This window comes from Tursiops truncatus, chromosome 16 (genome assembly GCF_011762595.2).
Source record: "Tursiops truncatus isolate mTurTru1 chromosome 16, mTurTru1.mat.Y, whole genome shotgun sequence".
NCBI classification, from domain to species: domain Eukaryota; kingdom Metazoa; phylum Chordata; class Mammalia; order Artiodactyla; family Delphinidae; genus Tursiops; species Tursiops truncatus.
The window spans coordinates 75,969,941-75,992,435 of record NC_047049.1 but is presented as its reverse complement, the minus strand read 5'-3'; the positions used below and the strand labels follow the sequence as shown (position 1 = coordinate 75,992,435).

Below are 22,495 nucleotides of genomic sequence, written 5' to 3'. Positions count from 1 at the left end.
CATTATAGATGGCAGCAAAGTAAATGTATGGGTTCAAAGTGCCATCCTGATTTTTTACACTGTCGTAGAGTTGATTTACAGCATTGTGTTAGTATCTGCTGTACAGCAAAGTGATTCATATGTTATACATATGTATACATTCTTTTTTATATTGTTTTCCATTATGGTTTATCTCAGGGTATTGAATATAGTTCCCTGTGCTATACATTAGGACCTTGCTGTTTATCCATTCTATATATAGTAGTTTGCATCTGCTAACCCCAAACTCCCAGTCCGTCCGTTCCCCCACTTACCTCCCCCTTGGCAACGACAAGTCTGTCCTCTATGTCTGTGAGTCCATTTCTGTTTCACAGATAAGTTCATTTGTGTCCTGTTTTAGATTCCACATGTAAGTGATCTCATACGGTATTTGTCGTTCTCTTTCTGACTTACTTGGCTTGGTATGATAATCTCTAGTTGCAACCATGTTGCTGCAAATGGCGTTCTTTCTTTCTTTTTTGTGGCTGAGTAGTATTCCATTGTTTATATGTATCACATCTTCTCTATCCGTTCATCTGTTGATGGACACTTAGATTGTTTCCATGTCTTGGCTATTGTGAATAGTGCTTCTAGGAACATAGGGGTGCATGTATCTTTTTGAATTATAGTTTTCTCCAGATATATACCCAGGAGTGGGATTGCTGGGTCATATGTTAATTCTATTTTTAGTTTTTTGAGGAATCTCCATCCTGTTTTCCATAGTGGCTGCACCAACTTACATTCCCACCAATGGTGTAGGAGGGTCCCTTTCCTCCACACCCTCTCCAGCCTTTGTTATTTGTAGATTTTTTAATCAAACTGCCATTGTGACAGAGTCTCCAGCCACCTGTCTTTACTGGGGTGACTTCCACCAGCTCGTCCCTCGAGCCTTCTCTGATTCTTCTCCAGAAGCCCTTTCCTGCCGTTCTGGGTTATGTGCTTCCATACATCCTCCTGTGACATCACTGTGAACTCTGAGGTGGGCGGGGCTGAGGGGCCTGGTGGGGTAGTACCGACGGCCTTTTTACTGGAAGGTGAGGCACATATCCAGGCTGGAGCCCAGGGTATTTGGCCATCATGGTGTCTCTGGTCTTGGTTCTCTCTTGTAGGATGAGCAAGGTCCCCAGAGCAGACACACAGGTGTTCTGGGCTCGCCAGTCTCCTCTGGAGCTGCCAGCTTCCTCAAGGTGCTCTGAGGAGAGGACACAGGGGGCGTCACCATCGGTCATTATGATTGGCCGTGAGGTCTTTGCTAGGCAGAGGTTTGGGGGTAGAATATTATGAGAAGCCCAGCGCTGAGAAAGCGTCTGTGACCCACGGATGTCCTTCTGTCCTCGTGATTGTTTTTCTGGCCCATTCAGTCACACCCGTTCGGTGACCCCATGCCCAGCTTCCCTGCATGGAGATGCAGAGCTGTCAGTGTCAGGAGCACCCAGCCCCTCGCGTGGTTGTCACCTGCTCTACGTCCTTTGTCACCCTCCCCGCTGCTGACAGGAGTGTGCTCACGAGCTTTGGCAAAGCTAATGCAGAGAGAAGAGCTTCCTGTCACTCAGCCACCTCTGTGCGGTGGCCTCTGTCTCCTCCCTGGCTTCGGCCCTTATGATATGCCAGTGTCCTCATTTCTCCCACGAACCTGAGGGTGACTGGCGTTCCGTGTCACTCGGTGACCTCACACGGCGCCAGGAGGGGAATGAGGTCCATTGTGCTGTGTTCTCTCTGACTTCGGGGCTGTCCTTTTTCCACCAGAACACTTTGGGGAAGAAAGCAGTTTTCCCCCAAACTCAGGGAAGAAAACACTGCCGGTTCAATAAAAAGCCTCAAAAAAAGCACCTTCAATAGAGCACCAGGAGTGAACCCTAACGTAAATAAACTCTGGACTCTGGGTGATGGTGATGTGTCAGTGTAGGTCCATCCACTGAACAAATGTCCCACCTGGGGGTGGTTGTTGACAGTGCAGCGGGGACTGTGCACGGGCGGGGGCAGGGGGCATATGGGAACTCTCTGTATCCTCCTCTCAATTTTGTTGTGAACCTAAAACTGTTCTAAAAAGTAAAATCTGAAGGAATTTTTAAAAGCACTGTCAATTCCCAAAGCAAGATTAAAAAAAAAAAAAAACGGTTTAAATTATAGGACTAAGTAAGGCTACTTGACTCCGTGCCTGGAAAACTCAACTGGCTCAGAAGAGCTCTGTCATTATTACCTCATTTGTGAGCGAATTAACCCAGACAGGCCGCAGACGTGCCCTGCTGCCCAGAACACTCACTGGGCTTAAGGCAGGCCCGGGGCGCCCTGGCTGTGCCTCGCAGGCTCTCCCGGCCACCACCCCTGAGCAGGGTTCCAGGTCTGTTGTTTCTGTTTACTCCCAAGGTGCAGAGGACACCAGTGTGCCCAGGAGTCCAGGCAGGGTCAAGGCAGCGGTGAGCCTGGATTAGCTTCTTTTCTCTCTATTCCCACTTGGGGGTTTTCTTCGAGGGAAAAGGAGCTGAGGTTTCTTGGCCACATGTCACCCCTTGACCTGCCTCCCCATGGCTTTGTGAGGCCGATGGGCTTCCTGGTCCTGACTCTGTGTGGTCAGAGCCCATCCAGAGGGGTGGGTCTGAACCGAGAGTCTGCCACTCACTCTGCGGTGCTGGAGGCTACGTCACTGAAACTCTGAGCATCCGTTTCCCTCTCTGCACACCTGGGGGACCTTGAGGGGCCTTCCAGCTCCAAATATTCTGTAGTTCTAATGGCTCTCTGACCGTCCAGGGGTAATGCGCCTTTATCCTGCCCTTTATTGGCAGGAGCGGAGACTTTTATTGATTTGGTTTGGTCTGAGGAGAAAGGAAGTCCAGGCACTTAGATTCTCCTCATTAATGTTTCATGTTCCTCAGGCAGCCATCCCTCCCATGACGGGAGAGGCCGGGCAACTGACTCTCTGATGCTTCTGAGCGTCAGATATCAGCAGAGCTCCCCTACCTACTGGTCACTGGGTCCCAGGGGGCATCTGGGGTGGGGACGCCGTGGTCCCTCTGTCTTCCCAGAGGCAGCGTGGCTGAGACGAATTGGGGAGGGAGACGGGGTGTCGGGGGCTGGCGAGGGGGGCAGAGAAAATGGCTGGAATAATTGAATTGCCATTGTCCTCCCTGAGGTGAAGCCCCACCTACCTCCCTAGGCCCAGAGCTTGATGATCCTTTCCCAGCAGAGAATTTCTGAAGCCCAGGGTGGCCCAAGGCTTCCTCCAGGTAACAAATGGCCCCTTTGCCACTTGGATTCCTATTGGTTCCCTTCACTGGGTAGAGCTGCCTTCTGCCACGGGGGTAAGTTTTGACCTTTCCAAATCGTCACTAGAGATAGGGATGTGCGTCACCGTTTGCTATAAGCGGACTGTTTTCCCTTATCAAGAAGTCCTGTGGTCCTTGTTCCCCCGGGGCTGGGGTGCGAAGGGGCACACTCGCAATGGTGACTGCGACACCCTCTTTGTGCTTTGTCAAAGCACCTGTCACCCTGTTGCGAAAGTGCTGGTGTTAAATTCCCCGTACTGGACTGTGAGTGCTCTAAAGGGAGAAATCTGCCCCCTTTGATTCCCAGGATCACCCTCCAGAGCCTGGCACCCAGGAAGTGCCCATTAAATAGTTGTCCAAAGGGTGGGAGATGAGGGGCAATAAATGTGAGCCTTGCTGGCGTCTTCCCTGGGGGTCCTGAGCTCCGGCACGTAGACTGAATTGTTACAGGTCACAGGCATGGATCCTGTAGGACTGTGGCGTCTGAGCACAGGGTAAAGGGGGGCGGGGCATCGGCCACATGGTGGTCCTTCCATGGGCTTCATTTGTGGCCTCTTGGATGCAGCGGGGAAAGGCCACAGTGAATTTCAAAATGATCTCCTTAGAGATCAGCTAGTACAGTTCCCTCATTGTCTCAAACAAGGAGGCCCAGAAAAATAATTTATCAAGTTCCCCACTGGTAAGAGCCCCCAACAACTGCTAATGAGAAATCGTGCTTTGCAGTCCTATACTCCTTTCGCCGTGTTACCCTGACTCCCTGTTGACTTGCTTCTTTTGAGAATAGAAATGGCATAGAATTTAAAGACTAGACATTGAAAAACAAGTACAGCGAGCGGGTAGTCAGGAGACGTCTAAGGGACCTGCTTCAGAACGCGGGTACTCACCTTTGCCCCATCCACGGGCTATTCAGGTGATACTCACAGCTGAAATTTTTCTGGGTAAAGACAAAGGAGACATAGGTCTATATTCCAGTATCTCCTCATTTCTTTCTCTTACACTTCTGATTTCCTGGTGAGTTTTTGTTTGTTTGCTTTGTTAAGTTTGCTATGTCCATTTTTTTCCAGTTTTTTAAAATTTATTTTTTACTGAAGTCTAGTTGACTTACAGTGTTGTGTTCATCTCCGCTGTACAGCAAAGTGGCTCAGTTATACACATAGGTACATTCCTTTTCACATTCGTCTCCATCATGGTTTATCACAGGATATTGAATCTACTTCCCTGTGCTGTACAGTAGGACCTTGTTGTTTAGCCATTCTATAGATACTGGTTTGCAACTGCTAACCCCAAATTCCCAATCCATTCCTCTCCCACCCCCCTCCCCCTTGGCAACCACAAATCTGTTCTCTAATGTTAGGTCCATTTTGAAAGAAAGCAAACTAATCCTCTCTCTCTCTCTCTCTTCTCCATTCTTCCCCGGGCCGGGTCTCTGCTCCCAGGGGAAGGCTGGCCCTTGAGCTGCATGCTTCCCTTCTTCCTGTGATTGCCAGTGAGGCCACTGAGGAAGGGGGAGGAGAGGGAAGATGAGGAAAAGGAGGAGAAAGAGAAGCAAACCAAGCACCATCCAGTCACCAAATGAGCGGGCCGGGCTGCCACGCTGCACAGCTCCTGGGAGCGCCATTGTCATTGTGGTGAACATGGACGGAGCCCCCTGGAGGTGTGCAGTGACAGCCACGTGCTCTGGGCAGCCCTGAGGTTAATAACATTGGAACAAAGGGCATTCTTTTCTGGTAAAGGGCCACCTTCCACAGACACCCACCAAATTGCCTTGCTTTTCCTCCTTCCATGAAGACTAGCGGGGGCTTCATCACGGACCTACATCTGGAGAGAGCACCCTCAGAAGCGACTGAGTTCCTTCCTGTTCAGACATTTAGAAGCTATGAGAACTTGACAGATGAACTCTCAAGGGAGCTTGGGGATCTTGACTGCCCGATACTCAGGCCCCGGGAAGGGGCCGAGGCTCCTTGTGCTTGGTATAACAATTGCCTTGTGTGGCTCTCAGCCTACAGGCAGAAGTGCTGTCAGCTGGGAATGCCTGAGGGACTCGCTTGGGACTGTGCGACCCACATTGAGCCCACAGACATTTCCAGAGCCAGGGTTGTGGCTGGACTGGCCCTTGTGGTTCTTAGTATAATTGCATGACGTACCTCAGCAACCATCAGGGAGCTTCGAGGATCAAGATCTATAATTCACAGGTCTTAGAAGGTACACGGCACACCCAGGGCCCACACAGTGAGGTCACGGGTAGAGAGAAAGAGTGTGGACCTGGGGCTCTGCCTTTGTGAGGATCCAAGGGTAGCGTGTCCAGGGTTAAAGGGCTTCACTCTTTATTGGCTAACGTGAGGCCTAAGAGTGCAAATTAGGATGCAGGCAGGGAGCAGTGGTCCCTCTAATAGTTATCTGGGTTCCCAGGCTTTCTGAGAGGGGGCTTCCTGGGTGGCAGTGGCCTAACTCCCCCTCTGCTTGTTTAGCTGGTAGCTGTATCACACGGCTGGCAGGGTGTTTGTTCGAGATGGATGTCCTGGGAAAGGGATGCCTCCACATTCAGAAGCTTAATGTCAGGCACTTACACTACAATCAAAAAGCTTAATGTCAGGCACTTACACTACTGTTCAATGCTGCCTTGCACATGGGACCTGACACAAGGTAACACGTACGGTGGCTTTTTGTGAAGGATAAAGAGGAAGCTTGGGAGGGGCTGCAGAGGCGGAAGCTGGGAAGTGGGGAGGGGGGCAGGGCTCTGTGAAAGCCTCCTGTCTGCCCATCTGGGGCTCTCCTCTTCCAAGGACAGACTGAGGTCCTGCAGGGAAGCCTCGGATTGCCTCCGAGCAGAACCTAAGGGGAGCGTGGAGGCAGCTCTGAGAGTTTCCCACCTACCGCCCCCCCTGGCAGGAGGGTGAATTACATTTTTTAGCTACACTGGATGATTGGTCTTAGTTTCTACTGTTTCATCTCTTGATACTTTATGAATATTCCTTTTTCTCTTGCAACTCTGAAACGACATACCATTCTTTTAAAAAATTTTTATATTGGAGTATAGTTGATGTGTAATGTTGTGATAGTTTCAGGTGTATAGCAAAGTGAATCAGTTATACATATACATGTATCCATTCTTTTTCAGATTCTTTTCCCATATAGGTTTTTACAGACTATTGACTAGAGTTCCTTGTGCTATACAGTCGGTTCTTATTGGTTATCTATTTTATATATAGTAGTGTATATATGTTAATCCCAATCTCCTAATTTATCCCTTCCCCCATTTCCCCTTTGGTAACTATAAATTTGTTTTCTGTGTCTGAGTCTATTTCTGTTTCGTAAATAAGTTTATTTGTATCATTTTTTAAAATTAGATTCCATGTATAAGTGATATTAGATGATATTTGTCTTTCTCTGACTTAATTCACTTAGTATGACCATCCATGTTGCTGCAAATGGCATTATTTCATTCTTTTTAATGGCTGAGTAATATTCTATTGTATATATGTACCACATCTTTATTCATTCATCTCTTGACGGACACTTAGGTTGCTTCCATGTCCTGGCTATTGTAAATAGTGCTGCTATGAATATTGGGGTGCATGTCTTTTCAAATTATGGTTTTCTCCGGATATACGCCCAGGAGTGGGATTGCTGGGTCCTATGGTAGTTCTATTTTTAGTTTTTTAAGGAACCTCCATACTGTTCTCCATAGTGGTTATACCAACTTACATTCCCACCAACAGTGTAGGAGGGTTCCCTTTTCTCCTCACCCTCTTCAGCATTTATTGTTCATACCATGCTTCAAGGAATGTCAACTCACATTTTACCCCAAAGAGTATTTCTCACTATTTTGACACACATAAGCTCCCCTGTATCATTTTGTGGCTATGCTTTCTGACCAGATATGAGGAATATTCTGAAGGGAAAAGCATACCAGAGAGTTGTTACCATTGAGAGGCTAAATATGTATAAACACTTTTAGAATCAAGTGATTTTTGTCAGGCTTTCAGGAATTCTTGCCTCTTTCCATTACAGTGTAACTGAAGGATAAATCTGCAATTACACAAGAACGCCCCAAGGAGTGCCCTGAGTTTATTTTATCCTCCTTTTTTTTTTTTTTTTTTTTGCGGTATGCGGGCCTCTCACTGCTGTGGCCTCTCCCGTTGAGGAGCACAGGCTCCAGACGCGCAGGCTCAGCGGCCATGGCTCACGGGCCCAGCCGCTCCAAAGCACGCAGGATCCTCCCAGACCGGGGCACGAACCCGTGTCCCCTGCATCGGCAGGCGGACTCCCAACCACTGCACCACCAGGGAAGCCCTATCCTCGTTTTTTAATACTGTTAAGTACTCTGATCATGTGGATTCTAATTTATTTTACAATTAAGTTTCCAGGAACCGAACATACTTAATTGTTAGTCTTTTCTTTAGTTCAAATCTTTATTTCATGTTTTTATTTTAAATACTAGAACTCTAAAATGAAACACAACACACCATATTTCACACATAGAATACTGGTTAGTTCATCTCTGAAAATGGAGTAGAATGGTATCCTGTGTACAGCTCTATGCCAGGGCCTGCTTATAAAATATATTCAGTGACTGTTGAATGATTAAATAAATAAATGAATAAGTGAATGAATACAATGATGGTGATATAAAACATTAGATAAGTCACTTAACTGTGATGCTTACTTTTAACTCTCTGTCTCCCTTCACTAGGATAAGGCCAGCATTTTTGTCTGATTTGTTCAGAGGTATATGCAGATGCCTAGCACAATGCCTGGCACACAGAAGATACAGTAAATATTTCTTGAACAATTAATGAGTCTGAGGCTATAGACATAGATTATACTCACTCATCTCAGCCAGATGATTCTTCTTTTAAAATTTATTTTATTGAAGTATAGTTGATTTACAATGTTGTGTTAGTTTCTGGTGTACAGCAAAGTGATTCAATTATACAGATATGTAATAGTTTGCATCTGCTAATCCCAAACTCCCAATCCTTCCATTCCCATCCCACATCACCTCCCCCTTGGCAACCACAAGTCTGTTCTCTATGTCTGTGAGTCCGTTTCTGTTTCACAGATAAGTTCATTTGTGTCCTATTTTAGATTCCACATATGAGTGATCTCATATGGCATTTGTCTTTCTCTTTCTGACGTTCTTCACTTAGTATGATCATCTCTAGGTCCATCCATGTTGCTGCAAATGGCATTATTTCATTCCTTTTTATGGCTGAGAAGTATTCCATTGTATATATGTACCACATCTTCTTTATCCATTCATCTGTTGGTGGACATTTAGGTTGCGTCCACGAACTGGCTACTGTAAATGGTTCAGCCAGATGATTCTTAAATTTGTATCTTTGGTCACAAAGGGGTTGGGAGAAATATTTTAGATGTGTTAAAGGATGAGAACAGATTGCTAACTGTTCCTGCTCCCTTTACACAACTGCAGTCTGCCTACGAGAGCCCTCACTGGGCATGTGTGAAAAGCAGCAGCAGTCATCAGTATATGTATATACAGTTGTCAGGAACTCTTCCATATCACCTCTAATTTATTTGTTTTACAGTTTCTCACCTTGGATTTTTCACTTTTTGATTCCTCAAAACCGTGACTTCTAGTGAAAGCAGACACTTGAAGAGATATTTGCACACCCATGTTCACAGCAGCATTATTCACAATAACCAAAAGATAGAAGCAACCCAAGTGTCCATAGATGATGAATGGATAAACAACTGTGGTCTACATATATACAATGGAGTATTATTCAGCCTTAAAAAGGAAGGTAACTTTGACACAGGCTACAACATGGATGAAGCTTGAGAACACGATGCTAAGTGAAATAAGCCAGATACAGAGGACAAATATTGTACGATTCTAGTTTTATGAGGTGCCCAGAATAATCAAATTCATCCAGAGTGCAGAATGGTGGTTGCCAGGGACTGGGGGAGGAGACAGAATGGGGAGTTAGTGTTTAGTGGGTAGATTCCCTAAGCTGAAAGGGTTGGGGAGATGAAAAAGTTCTGGAGCTGGATGGTGGTGATGGTTGCACAGAAATGTGAATGTGTGAGCCGCGACTGAACCCTACCCTTAAGAATGGTTAAAATGGCAAATTTTGTTATGACTATTTTACCACACTAAAAATCCACTCACTTCTATCCCTTTTGGCTCTGTGGTTAAACTCATGACCTTTACCTACCTGGTTTGAGGTCCTATTTTCGATAAATCTCCAGACACGGATCTCACCCTAGGATCACTTTATCTCAGGTGTGAGTGGCAGGTTCTCATGGAGTTCTGAGCTACGAAATGTCAATGGCTTAATGCACACAACCATGTTATTTCTCACTCCCCAGAATCCGATGCAGTTATTCCCATTCGAGCAGCTCTTCAGGGAAACTCTTCTCCAGGTGGTGACTCAAGGTTTCTGGGTCCTTCCGTCTTTTAGCCCTATCAGTCTCTAAGGGCGTAGGGTCCTTCACTTCCAGCTGCACAGAGGGAAGAGAAAGTTTAAGAATGGAAGACCATAAAGGATGCTTTATGGACAAGCCTAGAAATGGTAAATCACTTTCATTGGCCAGAACTCTGTCACATGGGCCCACCTAAATGCAATGGGGGAGGAGTTTGCAGCTAGAAAATGTAGTTTAGCTGTATATTCAGGAAGGAGAATAAAATATTATTCAGCCATGAGAAAGAAGGAAACCCTGCCATTTGCAACAACCTGGATGGACCTTGAGGGCATTATGCTAAGTGAAGTGTCAGAGAAAGGCAAATACTGTATGATCTCACTTGTACGTAGAATCTAAAAACATCAAATTCATAGAAACAGAAAGTAGAATAGTGATTACCAGGGTCTGAGAGGTGGGGGAAATGAGGAGATGCTGGTCAAAGGGTACAAACTTCCAGTTATAATGTAAGATGAATAAGCTCCGAGGATCTAATATTCAGCTTAGGGACTGTAGTTAATGATACTGTATTGTGTACTTGTGAAGCCATCTAATCTCAGACTTTTCTTTGTTGGGAGGTCTTTGGTTACTGATTAAATCCCCTTACTTGTTACTGGTCTGTCAAGACTTTCTATTTCTTCATGATTCAGATTTGGTAGGTTATATGTTTCTAGATATTTATCCATTTCTTCTAGGTTATCCAATTCGTTGGCATATAATGTTTCACGGTAGTCTCATAATCCTTTGTATTTCTGTGGTATCAGTTTTCATTTCTCCTTTTTCATTTATAGTGGGGGGCTAGTTACAGGTGAGCCCAGTGGTGCAGGCCAATGACAGGAGATGGGGTTGAATTCCTGGCCCACACGTGCTTTCATTCGTCCTTGATGCAAGTTCTGGACTGTAGCTTCCTCTGCTTCATTTTTTTCTGTTCAAATATTCCACACATTTCCCACATTCCAGAATTCGTCAACAATACTGCTTTACTGATAGCTAACTTTTTCCATTTGTTGTACTACTTTGGGTTTGTTCCATTTGTGTCTCTTTCTTTTGCTCTCACATGAGTGGGATTCTGGGAGGGAAGGGCAGTAGTCCTTCCATTCCATTTATTCTCCATCTTGAACCTAAAGCCAGGAATTCACTTTTTTTTTTTTTTACGGTACGCGGGCCTCTCACTGTTGTGGCCTCTCCCGTTGCAGAGCACAGGCTCCGGATGCGCAGGCTCAGCGGCCAGGGCTCACGGGCCCAGCCGCTCCGCGGCATGTGGGATCTTCCCGGACCGGGGCACGAACCCGTGTCCCCTGCATCGACAGGCGGACTCTCAACCACTGCGCCACCAGGGAAGCCCAGGAATTCACTTTTAAATGTTGTCTTGGTTTAACTCAAGGTCCAGCAATATTAGAGCTTTTTTTTTTCTGGGTTTTGATTAACCATTCAGCATTATTCAGGTACCCACCAAGGAGAGGTTGAAAAGGTTCGTTGAAGCAGAAAACAACTAGGAACATAGATTATAATTATTGTATTATTAAGCTCTTGCTGCAAATAGGAAGGAAATAAATATTTTAACAGAATCCATATGTCTATGTACACATATACCTTTGAGCCTATGTATAAATAATTAGGTGACTTGTACATTTGCATAGTACATGCAAATGTACAAGCATATAAATATTATGAAGGCAGGGATTTTTGTCTGTTTTGTTCATTATTCTATCCCCAGTGCCTGTTATAAACTAAGTGGTCAATCAACATTAAGTGAACGAATGAGTAAATTTTACACACACACACACACACACACACACACACACACACACAGTCTCTCTCTTTCCCTCTCTGCTCTGCTTCTGGCTTATTGCCAAAAAGTGTTCTATGCAGAGAAACTCAAACCCATTAGGACATGTAGCTTTGGATAGGCTTTTCTTCTTCTAGCCAAACCATAATTGTATCTGTTGTAAAAGGCATTTTCTCTCATTCTTTGGAAGGTTGTCTTCATTTTTAACTGTTTTATGGTCCAAGTTAATTCCCCCTTTCCATACCACGTGTAGGTTTTCAATTTTACAAGCAGGTTGAAAGATGATTTTTAAGGATGTTAATAACTCTGTTTTGAGTATATAAAGGAGGAAAGCACTAGAAATTTTCCTTGCACATTTCTTAATGCTTTAGAATCCTCCTGGCAATTTAACAACTGTTATTTAAGCAGGTATGAAAAGTTATGTAGATTTTTGGATGCATTTAAGACATATGTATCTCAATAATTACTGGTGTTAGTAATACCAGTTTGTACGCAGCACCCAGTATAACGTTTTGTTAGTTCACTTTAGGTCATTCCTCTCAGGAATACATGTGACCATGTATTGATGATCCTCATAACATTCTTGGGCACTAAATATTGTAGCTTGAAGGTAATAAATGTCTCATATAGTAAATGATTTGCCATAAAAGAGAAGGACTAAAAATTCAGGAAAATGGAAGATTATAGTGCAAATATTATGAATTGCTATGACAGTCTTTGAATTTCCACCCCATGCATTATCTTTTCTATTTTAGCTCTTCTTTCAAGATGAGGTTGAGCTGGATTTTTTTACCCCTCAAGCAGTGACTGTCAGCCTCTTTAAGACCAGGGCACCCAAACTAGGTTTTAAACTCCACAGAGGTCTGGGGCTTCCTGAATGCCAAGAGAACAGAGGGAAGGGTGAGAGTGAGTTTAGTTTTTGAATTCCTGCTTGAACTCCACAGCGCCAGCGGGGTCAGAGAAATTGCCTTCTAAGGGCTTAAGCAACTGAGCGAAAGATAAAACTTCATTGGAAATGGTATGGGGAGAGAGCAAAAGTGGGATGAGCAGGAAGGCATTAGCGGGGTGCCACTGATCTCTTTGGTTTCCCTGAAACCTCTTAACATGTTACCTTTCCATCTTCTCATTCCCTCTCTCCGTCACCTTGTTCTTTCCAGGCTCTGTGTCAGTAACAGGAAAGGAAAGTTGGGGCGGGAGAGCTGCTGAGGGTTGAGATACCAAACTAGAGGCAGGAGGGGAAGGCGTGGTTCTTACTCAATCTATTCAGTACCGTCTCTCTTTCTCTGCTGTCTTTACTCGGCTTCCCCCCCCCCCCCCCCCCCCCCGCATTGCCAGCCTTTGCAAGTACAACCACAGAGCCTCTTTAATATAACGTTAAAAATCCAATTACTGGGGCTTCCCTGGTGGTGCAGTGGTTGAGAGTTCGCCTGCCGATGCAGGGGACACGGGTTCGTGCCCCGGTCCGGGAAGATCCCACATGCCGCGGAGCGGCTGGGCCCATGAGCCATGGCCGCTGAGCCTGCGCGTCCGGAGCCTGTGCTCCGCAACGGGAGAGGCCACAACAGTGAGAGGCCCGCGTACCGAAAAAAAAAAAAAAATCCAATTACTGGAAGTCAGTTTGTCTACACAAAATAATTACGCGAGGTAAACAGGATATTCAGTCTCTAACCATCTGAGGGCTATAGGCAGGGAAGGCAGAAATGCTACAGGGATGCATTGACAACCAACGTCCATCATGTGGCTGTCCTTGTCCCACAGGTAAGCAGTAGGATTAGACTAAGCAACTTGACCTAGCTAATCGGGGCTAGAGAAGCCCCTGTTGAGATTAGGAACCCCCATGGCAAAGCGATGAAGCTACAAATAGAAAGGTCTTCACACACAGTGACTGTGGCCACGGCTCAGAGAAGAGTCTCAGCACATAAGCAGTAGGGCTGTGACTGAAGCGTCGGCATATATTGTTCATGTTCCTAAAAAAGGTGTCATCTGGAGTCACAAAACAACTATGTATGTCTGAAATGAATAATAGAGAAACGAAGTCACAACTAAAAGGACAGCAGCCCACTAATCAGCAAACTAAGTAAAACGCTGTCTAATTCTATGTCAGATGTGGTTTTTTTTAACATCTTTATTGGAGTATAATTGCTTTACAATGGTGTGTTAGTTTCTGCTGTATAACAAAGTGAATCAGCTATACGTATACATATACCCCCATATCTCCTCCCTCTTGCGTCTCCCTCACACCCTCCCTATCCCACCCCTCTAGGTGGTCACAAAGCACCGAGCTGATCTCCCTGTGCTATGCGGCTGCTTCCCACTAGCTATCTATTTTACATTTGGTTGTGTATGTATGTCCATGCCACTCTCTTACTTCATCCCAGCTTCCCCTTCCCCCCCTCTGCGTGTCCTCAAGTCCATTCTCTACTTCTGTGTCTTTATTCCTGTCCTGCCTCTAGGTTCATCAGAACCTTTTTTTTTTTTTAAGATTCCATATATATGTGTTAGCATATGGTATTTGTCTTTCTCTTTCTGACTTACTTCATTCTGTATGACAGACTCTAGGTCCATCCACCTCACTACAAATGACTCAATTTCGTTTCTTTTTATGGCTGAGTAATAGTCCATTGTATATATGGGCCACATCTTCTTTATCCATTCATGTCAGATGTGTTTTAAAAAATGTTTTAAACAATTTCTCACATCATCTCACAACACTCCTATAAAGTAGGAGGGAAATTATTCCCATCCTCATTTGTCCGGTGGATCCACTAAGGGCCCTGCCCAGGTCACCTGGCAACTGCCTCCAGCTTTGGTACTAAGGACCACCTGCTCACCCAGGTTGGGAACCTGCTCATTCCTGAGTCATTTAAATGTTGTGCCTCCCATTTCTCCGAATCGTCTATCAACATGGAACCTCACTGCAAACTGTCTTACTGGGCACCCCTGGACGTTTGGTTTTAATTTTGTGACACCAACTAGATGCTAAGTCACCTGAAGGAAAGGACCAACCTTCTCTTCTCCCAGACCCCTTATTTACTCGGAACTGTGCTCTGGTGAACGCTCAACACATTTTAAGTGACTTGTCCAGAGCAGGAGACTAGAACACAGGTCTCCAATCCTCTCACCACAAAGCCACTGTTCTAGAAGTGACAGCACTTATGTCCTAGTCAACGATATTTTCTATGTTTAGCCAGACAACATGACAATTCTATTAGGCAAGGAAAGTCAGAATTATGTCTTTTCACTGGAAACTCAAGGAAACTCGTTTGACTTATAACCTATTTGACCACATTTGGAGAAAGGGATTATTTGTATTCAAAGTCACTTCTTATACTTAAAATATATTTGAGGCTTTTTTTAAAAAAAGGAGATTGACAGGGACTTCCCTGGCAACCCAGTGGTTAAGACTTCGCCTTTCAATGCAGGGGGTGCGGGTTCCATCCCTGGTCAGGGAGCTAAGACGCCACACGCCTCCAGGCCCAAAACCCAAAACATAAAACAGAAGCAATATTGTAACAAATTCAATAAAGACTTTAAAAGTGGTCCACATCAAAAACTCTTAAAAAAAGAAAAGAGATTGACAAATGGAAACATTTTTCTCTGGTTCTGACTGTGATTAAAAGCCATCTAAATGTTAATATTGTCTACTGTCTAGATACGATCATCTGAAAATTGAGGTAACCTGGTCTGGCTTCATTTATCATTTATGTTTTCATTTTAGTCTATGTGCAATAACTTTGAGTACTGGTGGAGTCACACAGTTCCATACTTAGCTGTTTGGTATATAAATAGAACACTATCTTAAAAATAATTTGAACTGGGTGACTAACCCAACAGAGAGGTGAAACAACTTCTCATTAGCCCAAGTGGATTCTGCTGTGTTACTGAGACGGTGACAAGCTTCCTCGCCTCATCTCTGGTCACCCCACTTTTCTTTTGCCCAGCTTCCTGCAGCTGGGCCCTGGACCATTCTCCTGAAGCCCCAACACAGCTTCTGTTTCTCAGCTAAGCCACACCCGAGGCAGGAAGGTGTGAATAGTTCTCCTCCTCTTCTAGCAGTTTTCAGGATGAAGACAGTGAGGTGGGGTCCTGAGTGACAGCAGGGTCCCCAGGGGAAACAAACCAGCTTCCTTGGGTAGTAACTCCTCCCCGGACTCACCACTTTTCCTTGCAATGTTGGAAAATTCTCTGGAGTCGGTTTTGGCTGACCCTGCCCAGGCCTGTTCTCTGCCCTCTGGATCAGGAATTCGGTACAGTAGTTGGAACCTAGTAAATCCCAGATGAAGTGATTGGAGCCAGGCATCCCATGGAATGGTTTCCAACTGATGACTGAATGTTTAGGCTGTTCCTGTCCTTGATGCTAAGACCACTGTGCTCCTCTGTCCCTAGGTTCCAGTGTCCCTTGGATGCTATACCTTGCCAGGAGGGCTGGACCTTAGACGTCACCTTCCATAGCCTCTCCATGATCCTGGCTCCTGGTTATCCCTGCCAGCTCCATATTGCTGGAAGCATTTCACCATGCCTAGTGCCCATACACCAGTCATGACAAAGGTAAGACTGCATGTGTGAATGACAGCAGTAGTGACAATTACCATTTATTGAGGACCAGTGGTATGCCAGACATTGTACTAGTGCTTGTCATACGTTTTCTCACTTAATTCTCACAACAAACTCATGAGGTAAGAATTTCCCCTCCTTTTGACAATTGCAGAATCCAAGTCAGTAAGTATAGGTACCTGGCAAGGATCTATAACAAGTAAATAAAAGTTGGAATTCAAATCCAGGGCCAACACTCTTAACTATTAAGATGTGTTGACTTCCAACAGGATTTTTGGACTTTCTTTCCTTCCCACGACTACCTTTTTTTTTAAGACTTAGGAGTTAAAATGTGTGGGTCACATAAGTATGAGTTTATTTGCCTCATTTGCTTCATATCTTTGGCAAGGGTGGGGTAGGTCTTTTATTTATTTATTTATTTATAATATTTCCAAAGTCCTTGGTTCAGTGCTGTACACAGTTGGTCCACAGTAGAGGCTGACTAAATAATGACGGAGCCATGTTTCATAAACATAGAGGTAGCAGAGATAGTAGGACCCAGCTCAGACTCTGCCCCAGAATCTGGTCCCACTAGCAAAATCAAGTCCTTGACAGCACATCATTCTCTGTGGATGTGGCCATGCCTGCACCTATTGTCTACAAATAGTGGTTCAACCAACAACTGCCCTTCCTAGGCTGACATCTAGCCCTATATAAACATTTCTTTTTTAGAACCAGTTCTTAATTCCTACACCCTCTTGGTTTATTGCTAGTTCCTTGAGAAAATAATCTGTCGACATTCTCCAGTCATGGGATAATGACTCAGGCTAGGGATCCGGGCCATTTTCTGGGCAGTAGCTGGACTTCTGGCCCTGTCCTGTTAGGCCCCAAGCCAGCACGCCACAGAGAGGTGCTCCTTCTACCTCCCCACCACTGATGCCAGCCCTTCTGCTCCTTTCCTCCTGCCCACTCTTGCCTCTGCGGTTGCCCGAGAAACCATAAAAATATTACTCCACAAGCTCTAGGAACAAAATGTCAGTGCACTGTACTATTGTTTTAATTTAAAAACTTAAGTGTTTAATATAACTCCAGCCTGGAAGAAATCCCCTTACTGGCAGACAACTCCCTTGGAAAAGGAGAGCTACAAAATCAGGAAGAACTCAGGAGTAGCAGTGAAACTTAGGCTTATTAAGAGCGCCTAAACTCCCATGTCTAGCCGTGAAATTGTCTCACGTCTTCCTTGATTTTTTTTTCTAGGAGTAAAAAAATCTCAAGTTTATTTTGACCTGCAACTCTTTGAGGAACTACAAGGATGGTCATTTCATGGGTTCTCCTATTGTATGTAAAAGAAAATTCCAATTTTGGCTTAAGGCAAGTCTACATAGTTATAACTTAAAAGAATAAAGTGTTAGAATTTACCAGGTTTTGTTAAATATTTTAATAATTTAAAAAATTCCATAAGTTTAAGTGATAAGTTACACTATGCTACAGTTTTCTCTTATCCTTCTCAGAATTCAAAGATATATTTATAGTTTTAATCAGTGTACCCATTGCTGTGTTCTTGGATCCCTTGATTACTGTATTGGTTTTTCTTTCTCTCTTTTTTTTTTTTTGCTTTTTAGCTCTACCTCCATTTTATTAGTGTTACTTTTTGTGGTTGCTCTAGGATTGAAAAGATATATCTTTAATGTATCACAGTTCAAATCTTCAAATAGAATGCTAGCATTTCATACTTAGAATAAGACCCTTGTAACCGTAACTTCCAACCTGCCTCCCCGCCATTCATAGTCTATTGTTGTCAAACATTTTATATAACATCATAACGTTATAAACTCCACAATACCGTATTCTTAGTTTTGCTTTAAACAGTCAGCTAACACTTAAAGAAATTTAAAAATGAGAAAAATAAGAAAAAATGTTTCTTATTACTCAAAAAAATCAGATCATGACACTTCCTTGCGTGAAACCTTTCAACACATTCCTGTTGGCCTTGGAATTTAATCCAAATTCAACAAGCCCCGCAACTGAAATCTAATCAGGGGGAGGGAACACGTTTCAGTATCTAGTTCCATGCCCATTTCATGCAAAGTTCTCAGGAAATGGTACCTAGTTTCATCATTAACTTAATTTTTCTCTGTGTAATTTACGTACCCTAAGGAGGAGTAATTAACCTAAATTGAGTGCCAAAAAACAAAATCCCTTCCTTCCTTCTTTCTTCTTTTTCCTTCTTTTCTGCTCCCCTCCCCCACCTCTTTGCTGTAGTCTTCCAGAAAACAAAACAAAACACTCTGCCACATACTCGTGTAGGATTCTTGTTAGAGAATATGACCTTTTGGACTTGTGATGTACCTCATTTGTCTTGTTTTTAATAAGGTGTTTGGGAAAAGGTAGAGATTTTCTGCAAGTCGTTTTCTATCTTTTTTTCAAAGCTACTTTCTTCACTGTCAGGGCTCTGTTTTCTGGTGGGAGGGATTGGTTTGTTCCCTTCCTCAGAACACTGAATTTAATTGTCCTGTGATAGCTGTTGCACAGAACTACTCAGCACCCGTTTCTCTTACCAGTTCAGTGAACAACCCAGTATCTTTCCTTTCCTTGTGGGCTCTAAAATGACTGCTTCTTATCCCAAACCTCATCTACCTCCGCCAATCCATGTGTGGGCTGTTGAAATTCTCCCTCCCTCCGAACTCACCGACCTAGTTTGACGTTTCCCCAGGGCTGCTAACTTTCCCTGCTCTGTCTGGAGGCTGTGCTCCTGGGAGTGGCATTACCCCTTGGGGTGCCCTGTCTCTGTCCCTGCCCTTGTTTCTCTGTCCAGCCTTTCCAACTATCCACTGAATTGTAAGAGCACAAACATCCTCAACCTTCATAACCTGATCCTCCTTCCAAACAGTCCCCCATACGACCCATTCCAGGAGAGTTATTCATTTCCTTAGTCACTCATTCATTCTTTCGTTCAATCAATGTCCATTGACTCCCTCCTACGTGTACCCAAAACTGGGATGCTTTGGGTACAAAGAATTAGATCCCTCCCAACAACCTGTTGGCCTTTCAGGGGTTATCATTGTCATTCTAACTTGGTTCTGCCTGTTCTACTTATGAGAAGTGGATAAAAAAGTTTCGGCTAGGTCCTCTCCTTTCCCTATATTGATGATACCACATGGTAAGGATGCTACCGCTCAATGGTTTCGCAACTCTCATATCAATCTGTAGATTGGTCCTGCTTGGTCTGCTTGGACCCCTGGTTTTCCCCAATACTCTCTGTCCCCTGGGACCTGTGCTACTTAGTCAGCACATCTTATTAAACAGCAGACACTTTCTTCTCTCAGAAGCTCAACTAGAGTCCGAACACAGAGTGGAGCAAACATTCCTCATGCCATCTCAGACTTTCTACTTAGAGGCTTCAACTCTATTATTGTTTGATAATTTGCCCCCTTTTTCTTCTCTGTTCTCTCTTTTTAATCAATATTTTTTATTGAGGTATACGATGTTGTGTTTATTGAGGTTTACAATGTTGTGTTAATTTCTGCTGTACAGCAAAGTGATTCAGTTATACATATATACGTACCTATATATATATTCACTTTAATATTCTTTTCCAGTATAGTTTATCATAGGCTATTGAATATAGTTCTCTGTGCTATATAGTAGGACCTTGTTGTTTATCTCTCTTTCTTGCCTAATCTCTTGGATTGAGCCCCCAGGTAATTCATCTTTCTCTCCTATTTTCCATCTCTTTTTGTTGTACTTCTAGGAAACCTCTTCAATTTTTCACTTACAACATTTCTATTGAAATTTTTATTTTGGTTAACATTTTGAATTTCTAAGAACTCTTACTTGTTTTCTTGTTATTCCTTTTGCAGAGGTACCTGTTTTTGTTTTAGCGGTGCAACATCTTATCATTTCTGGGGTGATATTCATTGTTGCTGTTGTTGTCATTATTTAGCTTAATTCTGCACCCTGTATTTTCTCTCCTTCTTGAAGTCCTTTCTTTTTTCTCTGTTTGTTCTGGTTTCTCTTTTTCATGGTCGTGGCTTTCCTAAAAATATCTGCTTATCCCTAGCTTTGAATTCTTATTTAGGAATAAGGTTAGGGTAATTTAGGGGCCAAGCTCAGACTTCTGTGACACAGAGGCCCCCAAACTTCAACTGCCTGAATAAAATCGAAGTTGATTTATCTCTCTCATAGGCAGACTGGAGGTGAATGGTTCCAGCTCTTCTCTGCAAGGGCATTAGAGTCCAGCCAGAGTTGATTGTGGCAATCAGTCAGTGCCAAGAGTTGGAGGTGGCTCAGTGGAGAGAGGAGATAGAGAATGGAGAGACCCAACACATAACAAGAAGTTCCAACAGAGGAGAGAGGAGAAAATGAGTAGGGCTGGTGGCAAATGGAAGCATAGGTAGGGAGACAGCCAGCCACACCCAGCCAGCTGGAGGCTCGGGGCAGACCTCCAGTGTTGGGGTGGAGCCTGACAAAGGAGAGGTACCATTTCAGTCTAGAAAGAAACAGAAACATTTCAGTCTAGAAAGAAACAAACAGAAACAGAAACAGTCTAGAAAGAAACAGAAACATTTCAGTCTAGAAAGAAACAAAGGGTCAGAACAGGACTCAGGTGCAGAGCCCAAGGTGCTGAACCCAGAATGACCTAGAACCTTAGTGACTGGAGGTTTGCTTTGTGAGGCCATAGCTGCTGAGTGCTTCTTGTCTTAGGCTCTGTGATGGACTGAATGTTTTCCTCTCAAAATTCATATGCTGAAATCCTAACCCCCAGTGTGATGGTATTAGGAGGAGGGTCCTTTGGGAGGTGATTAGGTCATGAGGGCGGAGCCCTCTTGGATGGGATTAGTGCCCTTTACTGAGACCCACCCAGAGAGCTCCGTCATTCTGTCCACCATGTGAGGACTCCGTGAGAAGGCAGCCATCTGCCAATGAGGAAGAGGGCACTCAGAGATATGGGATCTGTCGGTACCTTGGTCTTGGACTTCCAGCATCCAGAACTGTGAGAAGCAAATGTTTATTGTTTAAGTCCTCCAGTCTATGGTATTTCTGTGATAGCAGCCTGAACGGACTAAGACAGGCTCAGATTGATTTAGGGAAGCAGGGAAGGGACCCAGCATCTGTGAGGGGTTTAAATGACTCCTACTATGGGGCTGTGGTTCCCTAAATAATAAGCTGTTGTTGTTGTTGTTGTTGTTGCCCATTGTTGGAAACAAGGAGGACTTTTTTTTTCTATCTAAAGATATTTTATACTGAATAGATTAAGATTGATGAGCAAATAATTAAAATGCATTTTAAGGATACGCAAATTGGATTAGTATAAACTGAAAAAGGAATAAAAGATGGAGCTAGAGCAAGAAGACTGGACATTTTTACATATGCTTTATTAAGAACAAGATGGTAATTTCCATACATGGAAATAGAAGAATGTAAAATGAAAAACTAATTGACTAAGCAAAACACTTTCTAGGACATGGAATGTAAATGAGAATCTTGCAGGAATGAAAGTGGGGCAATTTACCAGGAGAAACATGCAGAATGCTGAAAGTTAGTAGGTAAAATGAGAAAACTAAAGCAAAGTTCCTAAAGGAAAATTGAAAGACTAAATATCTTAGTAGTGACATATATAAAGGAAAGTATTTTTACGTATTTGGTAAATTTTAAATGATGCCTATGGGACGGAGACATTAAGAAACCAATCTAGTTATCTATCCATTCATCTATGTTCTGTATTGGAACAGAGCTATGTGGTTTTACTTTGTAGGTATAAATTGAATCTAAAATAAGGAAAAAAAATCTGAGTCACATGTATCTAAAATTTTGGTTATTTACAGTTTAAAGTACTGAGCAAGCACTGGTTCCATTTTAGAGAATCTGTGGAGGCGAAGTTTGGACATTACCAAAAATAATGTCACATATTTATGAAAAGAATAATCTAGATGTTTTTGGACTGATAAACACAACCTCCATATCTGGAAAGAGGCTGAAAGAAAATAATTGTGAAACTATTTTATAAATATTTTAGTAAGAGCAGTAGTAAACAGCGTGGCTTTGTAAAGAACAAATCCTGTCAGACTAAAATAATCTCCTCCTATGACAGAATGACAAGTCTTCTGGATTGAGGGGGAGGGAATAAATATTAACTATCATGACTTCAGCAAGGATTTTGATTTCTGTTTGGGAAGCAAATACATAAGATAATTTCAGGTAGTGATAACCAGTTACGAAGGAAATACAGCAGAAGAATGAGGAGAGAAGTGATGGGTGAAGGCTAGTGCCTTAGAAATGGTCATCGGGGAGGATTCTTGGAGAAGATGCTTGAGCTGAGATCCAAATAGTGATAAGTAGCCAATCATGTATCAATCCAGGGGAGAGTGCCCCATGGATGGAGCAGCTAGTGGGTGACCTTGGCCTGTCTGACGGGTGGAGAGAAGGCCAGTGGGGTTGAAATGCAGTGAAAAAAGAGGGGGGTAAACAT

General features: G+C 43.7%; 1 long non-coding RNA gene across 4 annotated transcripts; it reads left to right on the top strand.

The window, feature by feature from the left end:
• The first annotated feature begins 2,297 nt into the window (after nucleotides 1-2,297).
• Nucleotides 2,298-17,398, top strand: LOC141276760 (uncharacterized). Of its 4 annotated transcripts, none has more exons than XR_012326752.1 (3): nucleotides 2,298-2,435; nucleotides 15,880-16,041; nucleotides 17,284-17,398. It is a non-coding gene; the product is annotated as an uncharacterized lncRNA (long non-coding RNA). The 4 variants fall into 4 exon arrangements; XR_012326754.1 differs by having other exon boundaries at nucleotides 2,344-2,359; XR_012326755.1 differs by lacking the exon at nucleotides 2,298-2,435 and adding an exon at nucleotides 3,931-3,960.
• Nucleotides 17,399-22,495: the final 5,097 nt, after the last annotated feature.